Raw genomic sequence first — 24,731 nt, forward strand, 5'->3', positions numbered from 1 at the left:
CCATATTATTGGAAATATGACCATAGAAGACCCTAACACTTTTAAGGCATATGGATTATTATGCTTTTTTTTTTTCTTTTTACGTCTAAGCTTTCTTTAGGGAGTTTTCATTTACAATTCACACTAAAAATTACAATGCACTGTGCCTTCCATCCCTCCTCCCACCTGCGGAGGCAATATCTAACTTTGATATAATTAAACTCCCAGCCCAAAGGGGACTGAAATGAGCCCTTCTTTCAGAGTTAAAACTTAAAAATTACCCCAATTATCAGATTAAATATCAAGCAGTTTCTCTAAGGACAGTAGGTAGTCAGCCAAAAGCATATCAATTCAAGAATTCAAGGCAGTCAGGGAAGGTCAGACCCAAGCTCAACTCTGGAAAAACGCTTAGTGCCTTTCTCCATAGCCAAATGTGTTGCTAGATAAAAAATGCCCAAGAAAAGTTCTGCCAGATGGGCCAGATGAATGCCCAGATGCCATCTCTGATACAACACTAAAAGTTTAGAGCTTTGCGGTTGGACGCTTCATCCGGCAGCAGTAATCTATGAGCATAGCACAGGACTAGAAAATACTGGGCATCGGTGAGAAAAGAGGGCTAGAGCTAGGTGGGTTGAAAAATGGCGAACAGAGAACAAACAAGCTAAAATGATGTCTTTTAAAAATTTGCCATTTTGATTATGCCATTTAAAAACAAGTGAAGGCTATCAGATTTAGGTTCCCAGCCATGAAAGAATAACTGATAATAAATTGTCCCTACTGCCATCAATAAACATAAATGGACAAACAGTTATGAAAGAACACTTTTCAGACATAGGCAACTAGACCCAAATTGTTCATAGGATCTAGCTGAGCTAAAAAGGCAGAGATCGAGTTTGGTGCTACCGAGTGACAGGAATTTGTGAGGCAAAATCTGAAGAGAAAGGGGCTATCCAGAGAAGGCACTCAAGAAATCCATATAGTGCCCCCCTGAGTCTTCTTCCTTCTTCAGATTTATTGACGTATAATTGACACATAGAAACTATATATACTTTTACGTTGTATGACTTGATGCTTTGATACATTTATGTATTGTGAAATGATCACAACAGCAAGCTAATTAACATATCTATCATCTTGGATTATACCATCCAAGAAAATGGATACCATTTTCTTTCTTTTTTTCCGTGTGTGTGCTGAGAACATTTAAGATCAACTCTCCTAGCAAATTAAAAGCATACAACACGGTATTGTTAACTGATAGTCACCATGCTGTATGTTAAGTCTCCAGGACGCATTCATCCTGTAACTGAAAGTTTGTCCCTTGTGATCAGCATCTTCCCATTTCCTCCTCTGTCCAGCCCCTGCAATGACCTTCTACTCTGTTTTTAACTATTTTTTTTATTTTTTTAAAGATTTTATTTATTTGAGGGAGAGAGACAGATAGTGACAGAAATAGTGAGAAAGAGCACAAGCAGGGAGGAAAGGGAGAAGCAAGCTCCCTACGGAGCAGGGAACGTGATGTAGGACTTGATCCCAGGACCCTGAGATCATGACCTGAGCCAAAGGCAGACACTTTAACCAACTGAGCCACACAGGCGCCCCTGCTTTTAACTATTTTAGATCCCACATGTAAGTGAGATCATGTGGTACTGGTCTTCTGTATCTGGCTTTTCCACTTAGTCTCAAGTCTTTCATTCATCCATATTGTCTCAAGTGGCAGGAATCCTTCTTTTTTTAATGGCTGAATACTATTCCTGTGTGTGTGTGTGTGTGTGTGTGTGTGTGTGTGTGTGTGTGTGTGTGTGACTTTATTTATACATTCATCCACTGACAAAAGTTTAGGTTTTCTTATCTTGGCTATTGCGAATAGTGCTGCAGATATCACTTTGGGATCCAGGTTTTCTTCCCTTAGATATATACCCCAAACTAAAATTGCTAGATCATATGATAGCTGTATTTTTAATTTGGGGGGAAATTGTATTACATTTTCCATAATAGTGGTACCAATTTACATTCTCACCAACAGTGTAAAAATGTTCCCTTTTCTCCACAGTTTTGCCAACATTTATCTGTTGTCTTTTTGAAAACAGACATCCTATCAGGCACGAGGTGCTATCTCATGGTGGTTTTGATTGCATTTCCCTGATGATGAGTGATGCTGAGCACCTTTAGTGTAATTATCAGTCATCTGTATGTCTCCTTTGGAGAAATGTCTATTCTGGTTCTTCAAGTGTTTTTTAAATGGGTTATTTGTTTTGGAAGTTTCCTTTTTCCTTTCCTTTTCTCTCTCTCTCTCTCTCTCTCTCTCTTTTTTTTTTTTTTTTTTTTTGCTACTGATTTGTCAGAGTTCCTTGTACATTTTGGATATCAAGCTCTTATTAGATATATGGTTTGCAAATAATTTTTCCCATCATATGGGCTATCTTTTCACTTGATTGTTTCCACTGCTGTGCAGAAGTTTTTTAGTTTGGTGCAATTCCACCTGTCTATTTTTTATTTATTTTTATTTTTTTAAAAGATTTTATTTATTTCACAGAAAGAAAGAGAGAGAGATCAAGTAGGCAGGCAGAGAGAGAGGGGGAAGCAGGCTCCCCACTGAGCAGAGAGCCCGATGCGGGGCTCGATCCCAGGACTCTGAGATCATGACCTGAGCCAAAGGCAGAGGCTTAACTCACTGAGCCACTTTTTATTGCCTGTGCTTTTGGTATCATATTCAAAAAATCATTGCCAAGACCAATGTCCAAAAGTTTTTCCCGTATGTTTTCTTCTGACTGTTTAGAGTTTCAGGTCTTATATTTAAGTCTTCAATACATTTTGAGTTCATTTTTTATATAGTGTCAGATAAAGTTGAATTTCATTCTTCTGCTTATGGGTATTCAATTTTGCCAATACCATTTATTGAAGAGACTATCCTTTCCTCACTGTAGGTTCTAAGCACCCTTGACTATAAATTTTGGATTTATTTGTGTTCTCTATTCTGTTCCACTGGCCATATGCTTGTTTTTACACTAGTATCATACTGTTTTGACTACTGAAGCTTTGTAGTATATTTTGAAGTCCGGAAGAGCAATGTCTCCGGCTTATTCTTTCTTACGATTCCTTTTGCTATTCAGGGTCTTTTGTGATTCCATATGAATTTAAGGATTATGTTTTCTACTTCTGTAAGGAAATATAATTTGGGCTATATCCTGATACAGATATATCTCCCATGGCAGCATCCATAATAAGCACATTCTTTTGAGTAGGAGAACTAACACGAGTGGGAGAGCAAACTTACAGAGAAGCAGAAGGTGATACCCACATGTCTCTCACTATAATACAGATATAATACAGTAGATGTTACATATCTACATTTGTACAGTATAATATACACCGTATTGTTAACATGTGTGCCTATATCCAGAATCCACAGTATTCTACTGCATTTGTTAGGTTAACCTAACAATTTCATGGCGGAAAATTTTGTGTATAAATAATACATTAATTTAGGTTTTCAAGAAGATTTATCCATGGAGGAAAACAAGCAAAAAAGCACTGGCTACTTCTTGAGTCCTTACTTTGTGTGACATCAATGACTGCTTAGAAACAGGTTAACCCTAAAAATTTGTTCCTAAACTCATATATCACAAGCTCAAAGGAACACTTTAAAACTACCAATGTGTACACAATTATTGCTGCTTTCTAAGACCATGAAGAGAGGATTTTAACTTTCTTTCTCCTACCATAAGTAAGCTTGAAATAAGACATTATTCTGAACACATCTTAGGCTGTTGATTCAGATGAGCCAGACTAAAATGACTTCCCGCAACTTAAAGCCATATGAATATGGCCAGCAAAGATGAAGTACATTTCTCTAACCTGCCCCTTTCTACTTGTCAATAAACTGCATTAACTTAAAGTTTGTAGATGGGAAGATTCTGTATGGAATCTGATTAACTTATCAACTTTAATCTAGTAAATTTATAACCCGGTAAGTGGGTGAGAGTTATGAACAAAAAAATTCAGAGTAAATACAGTATAATCTACACTCAAGAACTGGATATTGTAATAAAAATACTCTAGGAATTGAGAAAAATGAGAGACCGTGTGATTTGGGTTAACCTGACAAACTTCTCCAAGGAAGTTAAGGATGCTGAAAGATGGAAATAGTTTTGAAGAAGAAAGAGAAAAGAACAATAATCGCATGCTTGGGAGGATCATAAATAAAAATATGGAGAAAGTCATGATCATTACATGTAAGGAGAATATAGGGAAAATGGACTAATTGGAGTTGCTGGCTCCTACTGAGATCCAGGGGGATTTATAGTGGGAGGTGAGACAGCCAGCTCATGAAGCTGCATGGTGAAAGGAGTCTAGATTTAATAGACACAGTAAACAATAGAAGAAAACAAGTGATTTATGAAGGTTAGTCTGACATTGATAAGGAATCATGAACACTGCAGCAATATCCAGAAATGAATTCCAAACACACAAAACGCACCAAACCCAGAATCTTTTGTAATGGTACTAAGACAGATCATACACTTAAACAGAAAATACGATATAAGCTAAATGTGGATGTATTCACTTTATTTTATAACATGGAGCACTTCCAGGTATAAGAACACATAATAATTAGGGATATGTCTTGCAGAAATAATTTTTATTAAAATCTGTGTCACATATGATTCATTAGAATGTCTCCTAAGAGATTCCAGATGGGGAAGGTTAAGTAAGGAATGGTAACAAATAAGATAAAAGCTTACAGATTTCCCTTTACTTTAAAACAAAGGCATTCAAAGAGGCACAAAAACAGGCATCATGTCATATTGGTTTACATTATGATTTTGAAAATCAACCTGTAAAGAAATATTGAGAAAGACTGAATAAAGGACAGTTTGACATTGGCCTGGAGTCACACTGGCTAAGTTCATGTCATGGAACTACCATAACCTTAGTCACATTAACCTCTCTACCCATCATTTCATTTTTTTAAAATATAAAGAGCTGAGGGCATTAAATAAGATAAGACAAAACTCAATAAGCTTTAGTTGCCATCATCATTATCATCATTAGCATCATGGAGAATATATTTATTTTTAATTTGGTCCTTACTAGTGGTAATTTACTGGAAAATATAATTTAAGAGTACCATATGAAGAAATGGCAGCTCATGACTTAAACTTTCCCTTTTTTCTGACTCCTTTGAATTAACATTCTCTGATTCCTTTGAATTAACATTAACATTTTTTTCTGATTCTTTTGAATTAACATTTGAAATCAAATATCTCACGGTTGTTCTATATTAAAAGTAAAACATGTAAACTATTTTTATTCTAATTACATTATTTCAGAATATGCCCGTAAGATACATATTATAGCTATGACCCTCTGCTAGAGCTAAACTTCTATGATGGTTACTATTAAAGAGATGATTGAAATAAATTACTTTGCAGGGGAAAATACTATAAATGCTGCCTTTATATTGGTTAAAAGAATAGAGAATGTTATTTTTAAAAAGAACCTTAAAATGCTTAAGGAAAGCTTTCCCCTCTTTGCATGCATATATCCTAATGGATTAAGAAATTCTGAGCAAGGCATTGTTTTCAGAATACATTTACTTTAATCACCAGTGGAATTTTCATTTCAACGATCAGTTGAATAACAAATATACAACAAGAGCATAAATAGAACTGTCAGAATTTAATTGCTCATTGTGCAATGTTTTTAGATAGACTTAAGAAAAAAAGGCACAAAATCAGTTGAGACTCCACACCAAAGCACTGGGAGAGATTTTTTTTCAAGTGTTGTAGGAAGAATAAGTCTTCTTCAAAAATGTTTTAGGGCAAGAGTCTCGGAACTCTGAGATTCAAAGGAGAAAAAGGATAATGCAATTGTAGCACAGGAAAGTAGCAACAAAATAATAAATTTTCATCAACTTTCCAGCAGTAAACACTTTTTTATTTCTTTCATCTTAGAGTATCTCAAAAAAATGCTATGTATTAGACAGTGCAGGAAAGATTTTCTTATTTTAAATTGAAAAACTATTTATTTCTTTAGAAGCAAACCCAGCTGGTAGGAGTTCCTTGCAGAGAAGTGTACCTTGTGCCATTTAATCTACTTATGAAGTATCAGAAACCTTCTGATAGTTCTAAAGAAATTAAATGCAATAAGGTAGTTCATATAGTCAACTGATGTTTAAAGGTTTTATAAAACATGCTTAGACTGTGGGTTATTTTCTCTCTTAACATGATCTAATGATTTATTACATCTGGCTTCTCTGAAGAGAGAGATGAAGGAAGAAAGAAGAAAGGAAGGAAAGGAGATGATGAGGGAGGGCAGGAAATTTCTATTTATTTGACATAATACACATACGAACTAAGTTGGAAGTTCCTGAATCCAGATGTGATAGAAAAATGGAAGCCCTATCTAACAATCTGTCCAGCAGTGGAAACAAGTTTATAGCTTACAGAGCACTTCTGCATACATGATCCCACTTAATCCTCCCAAAATTTAGAAGATAAATATTATTTTCACTTGAAAGGAAAGGGCTCTGTTTGAGGCCATATATTTCACAGATGGCAGAGCAAGGTGAAAACTTAAGAATATTGACTCTATTGTCAGACTGCTTTCCACTTCATCATCAGAGCAACTCCATGATCCTTTTTTTTTTTTTTAACTTTTATTTATTTATTTATTTATTTTGAAATGGTAAGGAGGTTCTTCCTATCATAGATAACATCTGGTCACTATCACACTATCGAAGTCCCAAATTCTCTGTGTGTGTGTATGTGTGTGTTGTTGTATTATTATGTCAGATATCATATAACCTTAAATTCATGCTTTCTAGGAGCCAGGGACATATACTGTTGAAAAGCTAAAGGATAGTAGCACAGAATTTGGAAAGAAATAAAAATGAAGTTAAGAGATTTTTTTCTCCACTGAAAATTATGTGATGATATTCTATGCCCAAATATGTTAACAGTTCACATGTGGTACTTACATGCATTAAATGCCCACCTCTGGTTGCACCAGAGATTGGGGATTTGGACACATAAGTGTTATAATTTACCAAATACTTCTTATATCACAGGCATTTTGATCTATACTGCACATACACTGTATCATTTAACCCTATCAACAATCAGCCCTGATTGGAACTAACACCTCTATATTAAATGTGAGGAGAATTAAAGTTGGTAGACTTGCCCTAAGCATGCAGCAAGGTAATGCGGTGCCAGAAATGAAACGGAAGTCAGCCTGGCCCCAAAGCAAGTGTTCTTAGCCCCTCTTTCAAGTTGTCTTCAACCTCAGTCAGCTACCAAAGCTTCAATGAAAAGCACATAGGACTGTCCCTCCTTCCCAAGCAAAATGGTTTTTCTGTATGTAAGCAGAAATTCCTCTAAGAGCTAGATTTTAAAAAAATCATCCTCAGAATTCCTCTTCTATAAAAATCAAGATAGTAAAGATTTCCTTCTGTATGTATTTTCCTCAGCCATGTACGTTTTTGACTAATTATTTTTGCAGTGGTAGTCACTGCTGTGAGAAACACTGAGGAAAAGAATACAAGATTAAAGGCAAAAAATTAAAGGCAGTGCAGAGACAACCTAAGCTAAGGTGATGAGAAAACAGACCAGAGATTTCCCCTCCAGGATGCATAGCAGGAGAACTGAGTCATGTTTTAGAAGGGCTGACAGCAGGTGCTTTGGTGAGAAGTTATTGTGGCATAACTAAGTCTTAATAATCCTGGGTACTGAGAAGGGACTTTGAGATATGCACACTCAGCTATGCCAACTAGGTTATATAAAGGTTATTCAAAGTGTTTTGCATAGCAAGCATCCAAGATACTCAGTGTATTTGGGATCATAGCGGCACCCCAGAGACAAGAGTTAATATCCCTGAGTCATAAAACCAGAGAGACACTGAATATTTGAATGGAGGGACAAATTACAGTGTTAAAATGCTTCTCAGTATGCAGCAAAGCAAAATGAATTTATGAGAATCTAGCTTGGACTGAAGCAAGGGTGGTGGGATGGGGAATTAGGGCAGGCAGGAAAGCCAAAACTTCTCATTAGTGAAGGATGTAGAAGCTGAAGTTAATAGTAGAGTACCAATTATTTCTAACTTAACACATAAAATATAGTATGGTTATAGTCTTAATTTGTAACTATTACTGCTTCGAATTTGAAGACAAGAAAAATGATTTTTGATGGTTTTCTCAGTCAGACCCCTCCCAACTATTCCTCACACACTCTTAAGTTAACCAATGGCAAAAATTCACATTGCAATTACTAGAACCAACTCTAGTCAGGTTGGGAAGTGCAACTTAATTATCTAACACTGCGCCAGAAGGTGGTTCACTGCACTTTGGGCAGGAATTCACACTTTTCTAAAGAGTCAAGGGAACACCATGAAATATGAATAATTACTTTTTAGTCATAGAGTTATCATATTATGTAGTTTTAAATCCTGAGAAAGACAAGATCAAGGAAGGAAATATAACCTATTGTGAGAACACACTAGAAAGTATTCAGATAAGACTAAAGTATTCAGATAAGACTAAGTGATCAACTAAAATTTTACAAGGAATACTCAATGAGGAAAAGATGGTCTCTTCAAAAAATGGTGGTGGGAAAACTGGATATTGACATGCACAAAGAATGAAACTGGACCTCAATCTTACATTATTTCACAAAAATTATCTTAAAATGGATTAAAGACTTAAACGTAAGACTTGAAACTATGAACTTCTGCAAAAAAACATAGGGGAAATCACCTTACCACTGGTCTTGTCAATGAATTCTTTTAGTGCAACACCAAAAGCATAAGGAACAAAAGCAAAAATAAACCATTGGGACTACATCAAACCAAATAGCTCCTGCATAGCAAAAGAAACAATCAACAAAATGAAAAAGCATCCTACAGAATGGAAGACAATATTTGCAAACCATCTATCTGATAAGGGTTGGTATCTAGAATATAAGGAACTTCTACAAGTCAGGAGCTAACAAACAAATAATCCTATTAAAAATGGGCAGAGGAACAGAAGAGACATTTTCTCAAAGAAGATATAAAAATGGCCAACAGGCATATGAAAAGGTGTCTAATATTACTAATCACCAGGGAAACACAAATCAGAACCAAAATGAGAGGGCACCTGGGTGGCTCAGTCAGTTAAGTGTTGCCTTTGGCTCAGGTCATGATCTCAGCTCAGGGTCCTGGGATCCAGGCCTGCATCTGGCTCCCTGCTAAGGAGCCAGCTTCACCCTCTCCCTCTGTGCTACTCCCTGCTCAGGCTTATGCTCTCTTTCTGAAGTAAATAAATAAAATCTTTAAAAACAAACAAAAAATGTGATTTCATCACAACCTCTTAGGATGTCTATTATCAGAAAGACAAGAGTCTAGTGCTGGTGAGGATGTGGAATAAAGGGAAACTTGTGCACTATTAGTGAGAGTGCAAATTTGTACAGCCACTACGGAAAATAATATGGAGATTTCTCAAAATATTAAAACTACCATATGATCCAGCAGTGCCACTTCTGGGTGTGTATCTGAAGGAAATGAAATCACAAAGATATATTTATATATCAAAGAGATACCTGTTCATTGCAGCATCATTCACAATAACGGAGGCACGAAAACCACCTTACTGTGTATCAGTGAATGAATGGGTAAAGAAAACATGATACACACGCAGACACAGACACACACACACACACAGAGTCTTTTGTTCCCTCTCTCTAGAATATTATTTAGCCATAAAAAAAGGAAATCTAGCCATTTGTACCAACATAGATGGACCTCGAGGGCATTATGTTAAGTGAAATAAGACAAAGAAAGGCAAATACCATGTGATCTCACTTATATTTAGAATCTAAAAAAAAAAAGCAACCCAAATTCATAGAAAAAGAGAGTAGAGAAAGCAGCATGGTGGTTGCCAGTGGGTAGTTAGAGGGAAAGTATTCAGAAGGTACAAACTTCCAGTTATAATAGGGATAAGTTCTGAGGATGTAATATACAGCATGGTGACTATAGTTAACAAAAATGTTTTGAATACTCAAAAGTTGCTAAAATAATACATTTTAAAAGTTCTCACTACACACACATATAAACACCCACACATTACATCCAAGGGTAACAGTGAGATGATATATGTGTTAACTAAACCTTATTGTGGTAACCATTTCACATCATATACATGTATCAAATCATCACACTATACATGCTACACTTACACAATATTATGTCAATTATATCTCAATTAAGCTAAAAAATATTAAAGACTAAACATAAAATAATAATGACAGACTACAAGAGAAGAATATAAACAATACTATTCTTGATACTGAATAGAAAAGAAAGAAACCAAAGAAGCCATAAACTATTGGATCTGTTCTTAGAAGTATTCTACTAAACTGTGAAAATCCTGGAATTTCTTGATTTGCCTTATTGAAATATTAACTTGTATTAGAAAAAGAATGAGTGAGGAAGATAGCCGGTCTCATAATTTGGATCAACAAGCAAGACTCAATTTGTGACATAAATGTTACAAGACTCTTAAGAACAAGTAAACATGTATACAATCTTAAATATCTGAATTAGAAAAAGAAAGTAAAAAAAAAAGTTAAGTGCCCTACATGTCAGAAAACCTTATATATATTAAAAAATATTTATATGAGTGATTCCACAATCAAAGAACTCAAGGAAGATAGTATAAACATAAAAGTAAATCAGGGTGCACAGTAAGGGCTAATGACCACATTTTTAAAGAAAGACAAAGGGACACATAATCAAGAAAAAGAAGAAAGACAAAAATATTTAGTGATAACCCCAAGAAATGTAAGCCCAGAATGAACTGAGCTTTCTGAAAATTGCTACGGAGAAATAACAGGAGGCTTTAAAAGTTATTTCTGACATTAAGAATATTGCTTGCTTAGGGCAAGATGGCATAATATTAACATAGGACAGAGAAAAGTCTGAATTTAAAAAATTCTATTTTTTCCTTGTATTCTCCACCAAACTTAAAAAGGTATAAGAAAGCAAACAAAGCTTTTAAGCATTTTATTCATCCTAATCAAACTGATGGAAAAATAATAACAAAGTAATTAACCACTGCAAATGAATTCAAGTCTCCATGAATCTTGTCAGACTCAAGAATAAAACAAAAACAAACTAATTAATTAAATTAGTAACATTCAACAAATCATGGCAAATATGAGAGGTGCAGAGATGTATTAGTAGACAAGATACTTTCAAATTGATGATGTTGAAATAGATGCCCACTGGATTTATAAAATAATTAATAATGTATTTAGTAGGTAAAACCACAAATACTAAAAACCAATATAGAGTCACTAAAATCAAATAACACAAACTTCCTTACTTTATACTCTTTAGATAGGTAGCACAGGCTTATAATGTTGACACAAGTGTGTCTTGATTACAACAAAGCATGACATATTTTCTTTCTGTATTTATTAATGATGAATACCACATTTAAATGAAATTTTAGTAACTGCACACAAATGGAAGCAAACTGTATGCAAAAAAAACCCCAAAAAACAAAACCCTCATTATACTAGTTAATGTTTCCATTTCATCCTAGTTACTGGATTTCAAAATCAGCATTCACATGTATCTTGACAACTTATAATGAGCAGAAATCGACAAAAAGTAAATACTACATGGATAGATGTGTAAGTTATATATTTGCTTTCAAGAATGGAAGGGCAATGAACAAAATCTGGACATTATAACTTACATACAAAACAAAGACATCAAAGGTTTTTTTTTTTTTCTTTTAATTATAAATTAAATGTAAAAAGTGATAGCAGCAGTATTCTGAAACATTTCTAGAACCTTTAAAAGAGTGCCACTGTTGACTGTTCTTGATTATTTTCTCACTACCTGTAAAGTATTCACATTCAATGTGACCAGAAACTCTAGAAAGGATTTGCTTATGCTTAGAAATGAGAGGTCACAATGGTAAGGGGCAAATATACTACATGACATGAAGAAGCTCCTTTGTTAGTGAAGAAATAAGTAGTTTAAATGGGCATATAGTATTTATGTCTAAAACAGTTTTCTTCTATCCCTCCAGGAGATATAACATGGAAAGACAAATGTTATAAGCATAATTTATCTTAAGATAAAGAATAATATTCAAATAAGAACTATTTCATGATGGACTAAATTTTCTCTAATATTGTATCTCCTTTCACTAAGACATAATTACTCAAAAAATATGTCAAGTAGAAAACAAATAATTCTAATTCAATTTTATAAAACATTTTATTACAGAACATTTCAGAATATTTATTGTGAATATACTATTTCCTCCTTCAAGGGCAGAAGATTGCAGTTCCCCACTGCACAAAACTCTTTTTTCAAGGCAGCTTTCTCAGGACTATTAACTTGTGAATATAGTTTAGGAAAAACAGCAAGGTGTTTTTTGTTAAGAAATACTTTGAGAAGGAGTTTGTACTACATTCTGAGGTTATTTCTAATTACAATATTTTTATTGTTCTTTTTTTCCCATGGGTCAAATAATTTATTTTATTGGGATATAATATTTTATTTTAATTTTTTTACATTTCATTATTCTTATTTAAATTCCACTTAGTTATCACACAGTGTAATATTAGTTTCAGACATACAATATATCGATTCCACATTTCCATATAACAAGCACACTCCTTAATCACAACAAGCACACTCCTTAATCGTCCTACCCACCTCTCCTCTGGTAACCATCAGATTGTTCTCTATTGTTTAGAGCCTATTTCTTGGTTTGCCTCTCTCTCTCTTTTTTCACTTTTTTCATTTGTTTTGTTTCTTAAATTTCACATTATACCTTCTGTCCCTCTCTCTTCTTCTTCTTCTGGGACCCTAATAATTCTCATATTGTTTCGCTTTATGATTTCTCAATGCCTCCCCTCATGGTCCATTAGTCGTTTCTCTCACTTTCCCTCAACTTCCTTCCTTTCTGTCATCTTGTCTTCTATGTCACTGACTCTCTCTTCTGCCTCATTTATTCTAGCCATTAGAGCATCTATTTTAGACTGCATCTCAGTTAAAACATTTTTAATTTTGGCCTGATTAGATTTTATTTCTGCACTAAGAGATTCTCTACTGTCTTTTATACTTTTTTCAAGCCCAGCTAGTAACTTTCTAATTGTTATCCTGAATTCCAGCTCTAACACTTTACTTATATCCATATCAATTAGATCTGTGGCAGAGAGTATTACCTCTGGTTCTTTGTATTGTTTTGAATTCCCCCTTTTGGTCCTTTGGCCCAGAGGAGAATGGATAAACAAGAGAACAAAATGAAAAAAATCTCAACCATGACCCAAGCAAAACACATATCAGACAAATCTGAAGAGGTCAGAAACCAAAAAAGAAAAGAAGAAGAAAAAAAAAAAAAAAAGAAAGAAAGAAAGAAAGAAAGAAAAAGAAAAGGGAAAAAAAGAGAAAATATAATCTCCCAGGTGGAAATAAAAGGGTGGCCCTGGGTGTACTTTGGTCCTTTTCTTAGAAGACACTAAATCCCAAGATTGTAAAGAAAGCAAAACTTATATATATATATATATAAATAAAACTAAATACAGTGAAAGGAAGCCAAAAATGAAGAATATATCTATGTATATGTACAATATGTATATGTAAAAATGAAAGTTAAGAAATACTTAAAGTGTTGACAAAATAAGAAACTAGTTGCAAAAGAGAAAAATAAAAGGAAAATTCTAAACTGAAAGATAAAAGAATGATGAGAAAAAAATCTGAAATTCTATATACTATTTTCCCCTAGTGGTTCAGTTTTGCAGTCTGTATGCTCAGTAAACTTGGTATTCACCTGCTGTTCCAACTGGTCTTCTGGGGGCAGGGCCTGCTGCACTGATTCTCCCATGTCTTTGCCTGGGAAGTGGAGTTGCACCAGCCCTTGCCAAGTGGCTGAGCTCAGTGTAAGCTGCTTCTGGTTGCTCTATGTGGCATTTGTTCCCTGAAAGCTTTCTGCAATGCTTTAGAGGATGAAAATAAAAAATGGCTTCTCCCCTAGCTCCAGTCCTATAGCTGAAAGATCTTGGCCCCCTCTCTCCAGTAAACCCTCAGGGAAAAACAGATTTCACTTTTGTGTGCACCAAACTCTGCAGATTCATATGGTGCACACCCCCTCCCCCAATCCTCCTAGGGGAGGGTGGTGGGTCGCCAAGGGCCTGACACTTGTGGGGTCACTGCACAGAGAGCGGTCACCCCGTATGCCAGGGTTCACGGTTTGTGGCAACAGGAGCTGAGAGCCCCTTCCTGGGCTCGCTGACCATAGCGAGTTTCCCCACTAAAATGCTTGGGAACCCTCCCAGCTCAGGCACTTCCTTTCTTTCTGTGACCCCAGGTTTCCTAAGACCACACTGTCATACCTAAGGTTCTGCCCTGCTTCATCACCTGAGCACTTTTCAGGCAGAGACGGGGTCTCACTGGAGCAGACTTCTACATGTTCTAATTTTGCGATCCAGGCCTATATCAATTTCTGGTAGCTAGCTTATGGAGGCTCCCTCCACCGGCTGTTTATCTTCGAATTCATCCCGCTGATTCATTTCCCTGCATCTCCTACCTTGCAAAAAGTGGCTCTTTTTCTATTTGTAGAATTCCAGCAATTATTTTCTTACATTTCAGGTTGAATTCATAGGTGTTCAGAATGATTTGACAGTTATCTAGCTAAATTCAAGGAATCAGATGAAACAAAGTCCCCTACTCTCCCACTATCTTGCCTCTCTCCAAGGTAGTTTTATTTTTAACTTTTTGAGAAACCTCCATACTATTTTCCAGAGTAACTGCAACAGTTTGCATTCCAATCAACAATTCAAGAGGGTTCCTCTTTCTCCATATCCTTGCCAATACCTATTGTTTCCTGTGTTGTTAATTTTAGCCATTCTGACCGGTGTGAGGTAGCATCTCACTGTAATTTTGATTCGCATTCTCCTGATGCTGAGTGATGTTGTGTATCTTTTCATTTGTCTATTGGCCGGCTCTATGTCTTCTTTGGAAAATGTCTATTCATGCCTTCTGCCCATTTTTAATTGGATTATTCATTTTGGGGTGTTAAGTTTTATAAGTTCTCTCTATATTCTATTATTAATAGGTAGCCAAGACTGTAAACCAGGAGCATCCAGATACTCAGATTTGTAACATGATTTATAGCACAAGTAGCGTCAGAGTTTAAGAACTCTAAAACTGCCAGGAGAGTTAGTGCTCAATACATGAGACAAAACACAAAACATAAAAATCAGTCATAGTTTGCATTCATTGATTGCTCACTTTGTAGCACATAGTTCAGTATTTACATATATACTACACATACTCTCTCTATATGTATCATTTCACTTAACATTTATAGTAACTCCGATTAGCCTCCTTGGACAGATGAAGAAACTGAAGCTTAAACAAATTAGATAACCTTCAGAAGGTCATAGCTAACAAGTGCTGGTGACAGACTGAAAACATAGCTCTAACCACTGTGCACTGCTCATTAGATCTTTAGGCTCTCTGTTTCCTCATCAAGGAAGAAAATCAAGATGGAACGGAGTGAAACATCAGTTTAGAAAAGCCATGGCGCCTCAACAACTTCAATTTGGAAACAAGCAATGTGATGGCCTCAGCCCTTCTTCCTTCACCCACTCTCACAGGTGACAGGGGTCATGAGAATAGCAAGTGAAGGAAGGAACCATGGAGCTAATCAGTGGGGTTAAACACCTTAAGAAGATAGCTGCCATCAGAATGTATATTGAGACCTCAGAGAAAGATCACAGTAGAAATTGCTAGAAAACATCCACTGGGACTCAGCTATGAAGAAAATAAGTTTCCTAGAGACAATCCATGTGAAGTCTTTGAAGCAGGTAACAGGATCTTGTCAAGAATGTAAGATCTTTCTCAATCTTTTGACCATTAATTTCACCCTATAAGACACTACTTTTTTGTTTCCAAAAGAAAGTGCCAATAAATTGGCAATTTCCTAAATTTTCAAACCTGTAATAACTTGCATCAAAATAAAATAAGGCCATTTTTTCCATATGAATATTTATACTTAGAAGAGCAAAAAATAGAAAATATACACAGTATATAAACATTTATAATTATATAGTACAAACCCAATTTTAAATATATAATAATTACATTTAACATTCTCTTTCTTTTTTTTTTTTAAAGATTTTATTTATTTATTTGACACAGAGAGAGGTCACAAGTAGGCAGAGAGGCAGGCAGAGAGAGACAGGCTCCCTATTGAGCAGAAAGCCTGACATGGGGCTCAATCCCAGGACCCTGGGATCAGGACCTGAGCCAAGGCAAAGGATTAACCCACTGAGCCACCCAGGTGCCCCTAACATTCTCTTTAAAAACAAAAATGGTTTGGGATATATCTATACTCAGAAAAAAAAATGAATACACAAATTATTGTTAATTACTTATTAACTGCTTTTTGTATATAAAGAAGGTAGAATACCATGGGAATTGTAAAATAATTTTTAAACAAAATATTTTAGTTGTTGATAAAAATAAATAGGCTACTACTTACATAAGCAAAATACTGAGGTGGAAGTTTCATGCTATGCAAAATCAGTCCTATTTACAGTTTTATATAACAGTTCTTTTCAAATGATATATATTTGAAAGATAGTCAGTGCTTCTTATAACACTAGAAATATTAAAGGTGCACATGTCTTGAGTAGCAGAATAATTGTCTCCTATTTATTACTTGCAACTATACACCTAAAACATCAGTTGATTTATGCTCTCTAATGATTTTGATTTATGTAAGATTAAAGAGGCTTGGAAATTATGATTTTGATGAAAATTATTGCCTGCTTAAAATGGTAGGTCAAAAGTTAATTTTTAATTGCTTCTTAGAAAAGATCATTTATTATTCTGGTGAGTATTATCAATGGCTTCTAAAATCCTATACTGTTAAAGTGATTAAGATCATGGACTCTGGAACCATATTCTTCAGTTTAAAACTTTGTTTATCCACTCAGTAGCTGAGCTGATGTCACTCTAAAGTTGGGTAAACTTGGGAAAGTCACTTCAGTTTCCTGGTAGGTACAATGAAGATAATAATAGAAATAACACATTAGGTTAGATGAAGACCACGCAAGTTAATAATTATGAAGCGCCAAAAGCACAAATTTTAATATATCTCCATGAGGCTAAATTTGTCTTCTGAAATCTTGATGCACATAAAAGAATGGAATCTTAAATTAATCCACCAATTTTTTATATATATATCAACAGAGACTGACAGCACATGGACATACAGAATCTTTCAGAGATGATGGAAATGTTCAAAAACTAGATTATGATTATGGCTGCACAACTCAATAAATTTACTGAAAGCATTGGATTACACACTTAACACAGAACAGTTCTATGGTATATAAATTATACCTCAGTGAAACTATTCAAAATGTGTGTGTGTGTGTGTATCTACATATATATACATATATATAATAAATTATATACATATTATATATATAAAATTAAGAAAAGGGTATGTGTGCATATATGTATATATATATTTATATATATGGTGGAAAAGTGAAAAGTTTTATTTGCTAAGATAAGGTGAAGACTAGAAAAAAATCAATATTAAACTTACAATTAAATATATCAGAGTAGGTATTTGCTAGTACCTTAGTAGTAAGTAGTAGTTATTGTTGAGTATCTATTATGTGCTAAGTATCTGGGGATATAAAGGTAAACAAGATACCTTCCACTGCCTTTGAGGAGGAGCTCTTGGTAAAAGGCAAGGGAAGGCAAACTAAGGTCACAGGACAAAATCAACCTGCCATTTTTTGCCTCATGAACTAAGATATTTTATAATTTTAAGTGGTTGAAAAAATAAAGAATAATATCTTGTAACACATGCAAATTGCATAAAACCCATATTTAAGTGTCAAATGAAGTTTCATCGGAACACAATCACACTCACCATTTATGTATTGTCTATGGCTATTTTCAAGTTACAATGGTAGAGGCCGGTAGCTGAAACAGACACTGTACACCCAACATACCCTAAAATATTTACTATCTCATCCTTTCAAGAAAACAGCTGCCAACCTTTGTTCTAAAATGGAGGCTAGGGAGAGAAATAATTTGTGGTTAATCTTATTGGCTTTAATTTTTGTTATTGAGAACCTTTCTAAAATCCATTAGTCTGAATTTCTTCCTAGTACACCAAATACAACCGTTTGACAAGTTGAATACTGTTGCCCCAGTCATCTTTGACTACTTGAGGTTTCTGTATTTTAAATTTCAATAGTCTATGCTCAGTACTGAAAGGACTTATACCTATGAAAACAACTATTCAGAAAATATACAAAGACTATAATGACTATATTTTATATTTTGGATTATCACAATAATTTTCCTTTAAAAATAAATGCTTGATTTTTTTTGTTAAAAAAAACAGAAGACAGCCATTCAAGTTATTATTAAACAACTATTCCATGAAAGATATAGAACATTTCATTTTTCAAAAGATTTATTTATTCGTTTTGAGAAAGAGAGCACACAGGCAGTGTGGAGGGAAAGAAGAAGAAGAGAATATCAAGCAGACTCACTGCTGAACAAGGAGCTCAGGGTGGGGCTCGGTACCACCACCCTCAGATCATGACCAGATAAGAAATCAAGAGTCATCCTCTTAACTGACTTGTGACACCCAGGTGCCCCGATATATATTTTAATGTGCAGGTATCCTTACATTCTACCAAAGATGCATTCATAAATCGGAAAAAAAACCCTGGCAGTCTTAAAAAAGATTCCTATTTGACAAATACACACATACTAATCAATATGTAGATTGAATCCAGTCAATCAACAATGGGGCAACAGATTAAATATTATCATAATCTTATACTGATATGCTTATCTATTGATATAAAGTGGAAGCTCATGCTTAAAATATGTGTACCTTTAAATAAAAATCATATATAAAATGCAACAAATTCAAACTCACTAACTCATAAAAACTATCTTTCTGACATTAAATTTCCATATATCCTTCCTTTGGCTCCTTTTTTTAATTCATTTATTCATTTAGTATTAAAATTTCATTTTATTGTAATATAGAATGCATCTATCAGCAATATCCCAGCAAACTTTTTGAAAACCCTGATAAGGAGTAGAGAAGGCATTTCCATAGATATACAAGCATGAGGGTAACATGCGTCAGATTTCATCATTAAACATTTACTTTAACATGTTCTTGATTTTTTATAACTCTCAAACTACATTGTGATACTCATAAAAATTCATGATTTGAAATGCTTCTTAAAATTAGCCCAAGATACCTGAAATTGTATCTTCATTTTTAGAAATGTCTTCCTAATTTTAAGCAGTATTCATAATTGTAATTTAAGATGGCTTAATTCTGAAAAGGCAATTGAAGAATTCAATCATTATATTCCATTGTAATAGTATTAATACTAAACAAATAAATCAAGGCCATGCAGAAAAATTCTGAACTGGATTACTCAAAATGATTTTGTCAAACTGTAACTGTTCTCCTAGACAGAATAATAAATGATATCTCAGATTTAACTGCTTCAATATTCAATTTTATAAATATTCTTTTTTCATTATTTCATGAAGAAAGGTATGATTTGTTGAAATACATCTAAAGATACCTATGGGAGGAGTGCATTTTAGAATAATGTAACTTAGAAATTTCCCAAGATCCCCTGCTTAAATTCTATCCTTTACTTGGAATTCTTCCTCTTCAAAGGCTTAAATCCAGAAAAAGATCCATCTTGTTCATAGCTTCATTCTTATTGTTTTATTTCCATTGCAATGAAATACCAGCCACATTGGCATTGTCTCCTAATTAAGAAGAATTAACAAAGGAGTAAATAAAGACTCCCGGTGTTTTAAGGGGGAGAAGGGCACTACAGCTGTAGTCACAGGAGAGACAAGGCCCGTAAAGGACAATGAATGAGAGGAGGATGGCTGGAAGCAAGAAAGGGAGCAAGAATGGCACTCCAATATCAGTCAAGAAGACAGCCTCTCCTGTGAAAGTCTGCTTCAAGCAATGGTAATAGCAACTGTCCTCCTTGCAACACAAATTTGAAACAATATTCCTTAAAAGAGTGGCATGCTAGGTAGGCCCTGCACTAAATACATGTTTGTCACACACACACACACACACACACACACACACACACACACACACACATTATTATTATTACCCCCATTATGCAAATGCTAAAACTGAGGCCAAGAAATACTCAGAAACTTGCCCTCTGTCACACCATGTAAGAAGCAGAGCTGGGATTCTAATGCTAGCAACCTAGCATAATAATATTTAAGGTTTGATTTGGGTTTGAATCTTGACTCAGCCACTTTTGTATGACTTGGCCAAGATTCTTAACCTTTCTATGACTGTTTTCTTATGAGTAAAATGAGAATAATAGGTAACACTTGCAAAGTGTTCAGAATAATGCCTGGCACTTAGTAAGTGCTATATAAATCCTGGATTAAAAACTTTTTAAAAAGAGGAAAGAAAGCAATTATGAGACTCTCTATATAGCCTATGTTCTTAACTACTACTGTAGACTATGCTGCCACTCTCCTCTTTGGATTACTGATCTATACTGTCAATGTCTAGTGTTATCACATATTCAAGCTGGTTTGTTGAAAAAAATTAATAAAGTTGATAAACCCCTAGCCAGACTTCTCAAAAAGAAAAGAAAAAAGGACCCAAATGATAAAATCATGAGTGAAAGAGGAGCGATCACAACCAACACCGCAGAAATACAATTATAAGAGAATATTATAAAATCTCATATGCCCACATGGGCAACCTGGAAGAAATGGACAAATTCCTGGAAACTTACAAACTATTGAAACTGAAAGAGGAAGACATAGAAAATTGGAACAGACCCATAACAGCAAAGAAATTAAATCAGTAATCAAAAGTCTCCGAACAAGGGGCACCTGGGTGGTTCAGTTAGTTAAGCATCTGCCTTCAGCTCAAGTCATGATCCCAGAGTCCTGGGATTGAGTCCCACATAGGGCTCCTTGTTCAGTGGGGAGCCTGCTTTTCCCTCTGTTTGCTTCTCCCTCTGCCTGCTGGTTTCCCTTCTTGTGCTCTCTCTCTCTCTCTCTCTCTCTGACAAATAAACAAATAAAATCTTAAAAGAAATCTTCCAAGAGACAAAAGTCTTGGACCTGATGGCTTCCCAGGGGAATTCTACCAGACATTTAAAGAAGAGTTAATAACTATTCTCAGACTTTTCCAAAAACAGAAAGGGAAGGAAAACTCCAGACTCATTCTACAAAGCCAGCATTACCTTGATTCTGAAACTAGAGAAAGACCTGACTAAAAAGGAAAAATTACAGGCCAATATCCCTGATAAACTTGGGTGCAAAAAAATCTCAATAAAATACTAGCAAATTAAATTCAACAGTACGTTAAAAGAAGTATTCACTACAATCAAGTGGGATTTGTTCCTAAGCTGCACAGGTGGTTCAATATTCACAAATCAATCAATGGGATATATCACATTAATAAAAGAAAGGATTAGAACCATATGATCCTCTGAGTAGATGCAGAAAAAGCACCTGAAAAAATACAGCAGCCATTCTTGATAAAAACCCTCAACGAAGTAGGGATAGATGGAACACAATACAACATCATAAAGGTAATATACGAAAGATCCACAGCTAACATCATCCTCAATGGGGAAAAACTGAGAGCCTTTCCTGTACATCAGAAACAAGAAAAGGATGTCTACTCTCACTGTTACTTAACATAGTACTAGAAGTCTTAGTCTTAGAAATCAGGCAACAAAAAGAAATAAAAGGAATCCAAATCAACAGGGAAGAACTCAAGAAGATGTGATACACACACACACACACACACACACACACACACACACACACACATAAATACACACACACATACATACATACACACACACAATGGATTATTATGCAGCCCTAAAAAATGAAATCTTGGTATTTGCAATGACATGGATGGAGCTAGAGTATCTCTGTGCCCCAGAGACCTTGACTGTAGCAACTTCTTACTAAACACATTGCCAGAGGCAAGGGAAACAAAACTAAAAGGTGACTTACAGAATGGGAGAAGATATTTGTAAATGACATATCTGACAAAGGGCTAGTATCCAAAATCTGTAAAGAACTCATCAAACTCAACACCCAAAAAACAAATAATCCAGCAAGGAAATGGGCAGAAGACATGAATAGGCACCTTTTCTCCAAAGAGACATCCAGATGGCTAACAGGCACATGAAAAGATGTTCAATATCACTCATTATAAGGGATATATAAATCAAAACCACAATGAGAAACCACCTTACACCTGACAGAATGGCTAAAATTAACAACACACGAAGTTGTTAATTTCTGAGGATGCAGAGAAGGGGGAACCTTCTTGCACTCTTGGTGGGAATGCATACTGATGCAGCCACTTTGGAACACAGTATCGAGGCTCTTCAGAAAGTTAAAAATAGAACTACCCTATGGTCCAGCAACTGCACTACTAGGCATTTACCCAAAGGATACAAAAATACAGATTTGAAGGGGTACATGCTCCCCGATGCTTATAGCAGCATTATAAATGTCCATCAACTGATGAATGGATAAAGAAGATGTGATATATATTCATACAATGGATTATTACTCAGCCCTCAAAAAAATGAAATTTTGCCATTTACAATGACATAGATGGAGCTAGAGTGTCTTATGTTAAGTAAAATAAGTCAGTTTGATAAAGACAGATACTATGATTTCTTTCATATGTGGAATTTAAGAAAGGACGCAGATGAATATGGTGGAGGGGAAGAAGAGAGGGAAACAAACCATAAGAGACCCTTAAAGATACAGAACAAACTGAGAGTTGACGGACAGAGGTGGATGGGGGATGGGCTAGATGGGTGATGGGTATTTAAGAGAGCAGTTGCAATGAGCACTGGGTGTTTTATGTAAGTGACAGATCAACGGAATTCTACTCCAGAAATCAATATTGCACTGTATGTTAACTAATTAAATTTAAATTTAAAAAATTAAATTTGGTTTAAAAAGTATTTATTGCCATGTGCTACTTTGAAACATGAAAGTATAACAAACAGATCAAAGAAAAGTATTTTGAATAGTTTTGTTTTTTAGTAGTTATCAAATATGCATATATATATATATATACACACACACACTATTTGGGTTATATAATTATTATAAATGGGAAAAAGAGGTGGTATTAGAATTTCACTGATAATTAACTGATTTGCATGGTTAGATTAATCGATGCTTAAAGAAAAATATAGAGATCACAAAGAAACACATATACCCTACTTTGAATCTATGCCCTTAATTTTTTGTGTGTGTTCTGTCTTTCAAGGTACTAGTTGATCAGAATATGCCCTGAATTTATAACTAATCATATCAATACAATATGGAAAAATGAGACCCGGTACAACCTAAAATATGCTATAAAGATCAAGGAATTTATTTGTGGAACGAATATTATCTATATCTAATTCATTAGACATTTAACAAATAGTTAATGCTTGTTAAATTGAAAAACAATAAATATATTTTGAATTGAACTTAACTGTAAAACAAATCAAAGTTGAAAGACATTATAATTTTAGTTATACCTTAGCAAAAATAAAACCTGAAGTAAAAAAATGGAAATAGAATATAAATTAATGGGAAAGATTGTGAAAAAATTTTCATGGTCCTTCATGAGTAGGGTTTACAAAAGGAAAGGAAAACTCAGGTGTTGACATGCCATCAAAAATAAAATGTGTGGGGAAACATATCAGCCTATATTGGGACACTTATTTTCTAAAAACCAGTGCTAACCTTAGCCTTATAAAGCCTGGGCAGAGAAGTATGCAACAAGACAAGTAGCTATTATCGCATCTCAAACAATGAGAACCAAGAGTTAAGGCAAACATGATGCTGGAAAGACATCTGAAACCTGAAAATCCAAAACATCATTTTTCATAGGATAGAATTCTCTTTCATAGGAGAGAACTAAGCTTGCAAGAAGCAGAGGGATCGCATGTGAGAAATCCTTTAGAATTCTCTGCTTATTTAGGAAGTAGGGGGAAAAAAGATAAAGACTGGAAAAGGACTAGCAGTTAGCAAGAAAATGGAGGGGAAAAACTTGAAGCAGGAAGAATAGAGTAAGTAATCTATAGGCAGAGTGATTTTTGGTTAATTGGAGCTGAAGGGATTGAGATTCAAGTCAGCATATGAAAATCTGAACTGATTTCTCACTATAATAACTTATTTAGAAAATGAAGATTAGCAGCTAAAATAGTGTGAGTAACCACACTCATAATAAAAATCTTATATTTCATGTTTATAAATTAGAAAATGAAATGTCTTAACCAAGTGTGAAAGGTTCTTAAGAAATGTCTCTGCCCATTGACTTGGATAAACTTTGACCATGCAGCTGTCATTGTCACTGATATTAGTGAGCTTCAAAACTGCTCACTCATCACATTTTCCACAACATCCTAAGCATGGGTTCTCAAAATTTGGTTCACTGCTGTACCTTTGTATATAGGTACGCATATGTGCCAATTCAGTTGCTTGTCAAGTCAAAATTGGAATTAACCTTTCATTAAATTTATTGCAATCTCCTATTTTGAAAGTTATCAAGTCACAGAGATCGAAGAAGACATATGGCTTCTGTGATCCAAATTGACAAAGAGTAATTTGTCACATTATCTGGAAGAATGCTCCACTGACTGCCT

The sequence above is a fragment of the Martes martes genome (assembly GCF_963455335.1).
Source record: "Martes martes genome assembly, chromosome: 12".
NCBI classification, from domain to species: domain Eukaryota; kingdom Metazoa; phylum Chordata; class Mammalia; order Carnivora; family Mustelidae; genus Martes; species Martes martes.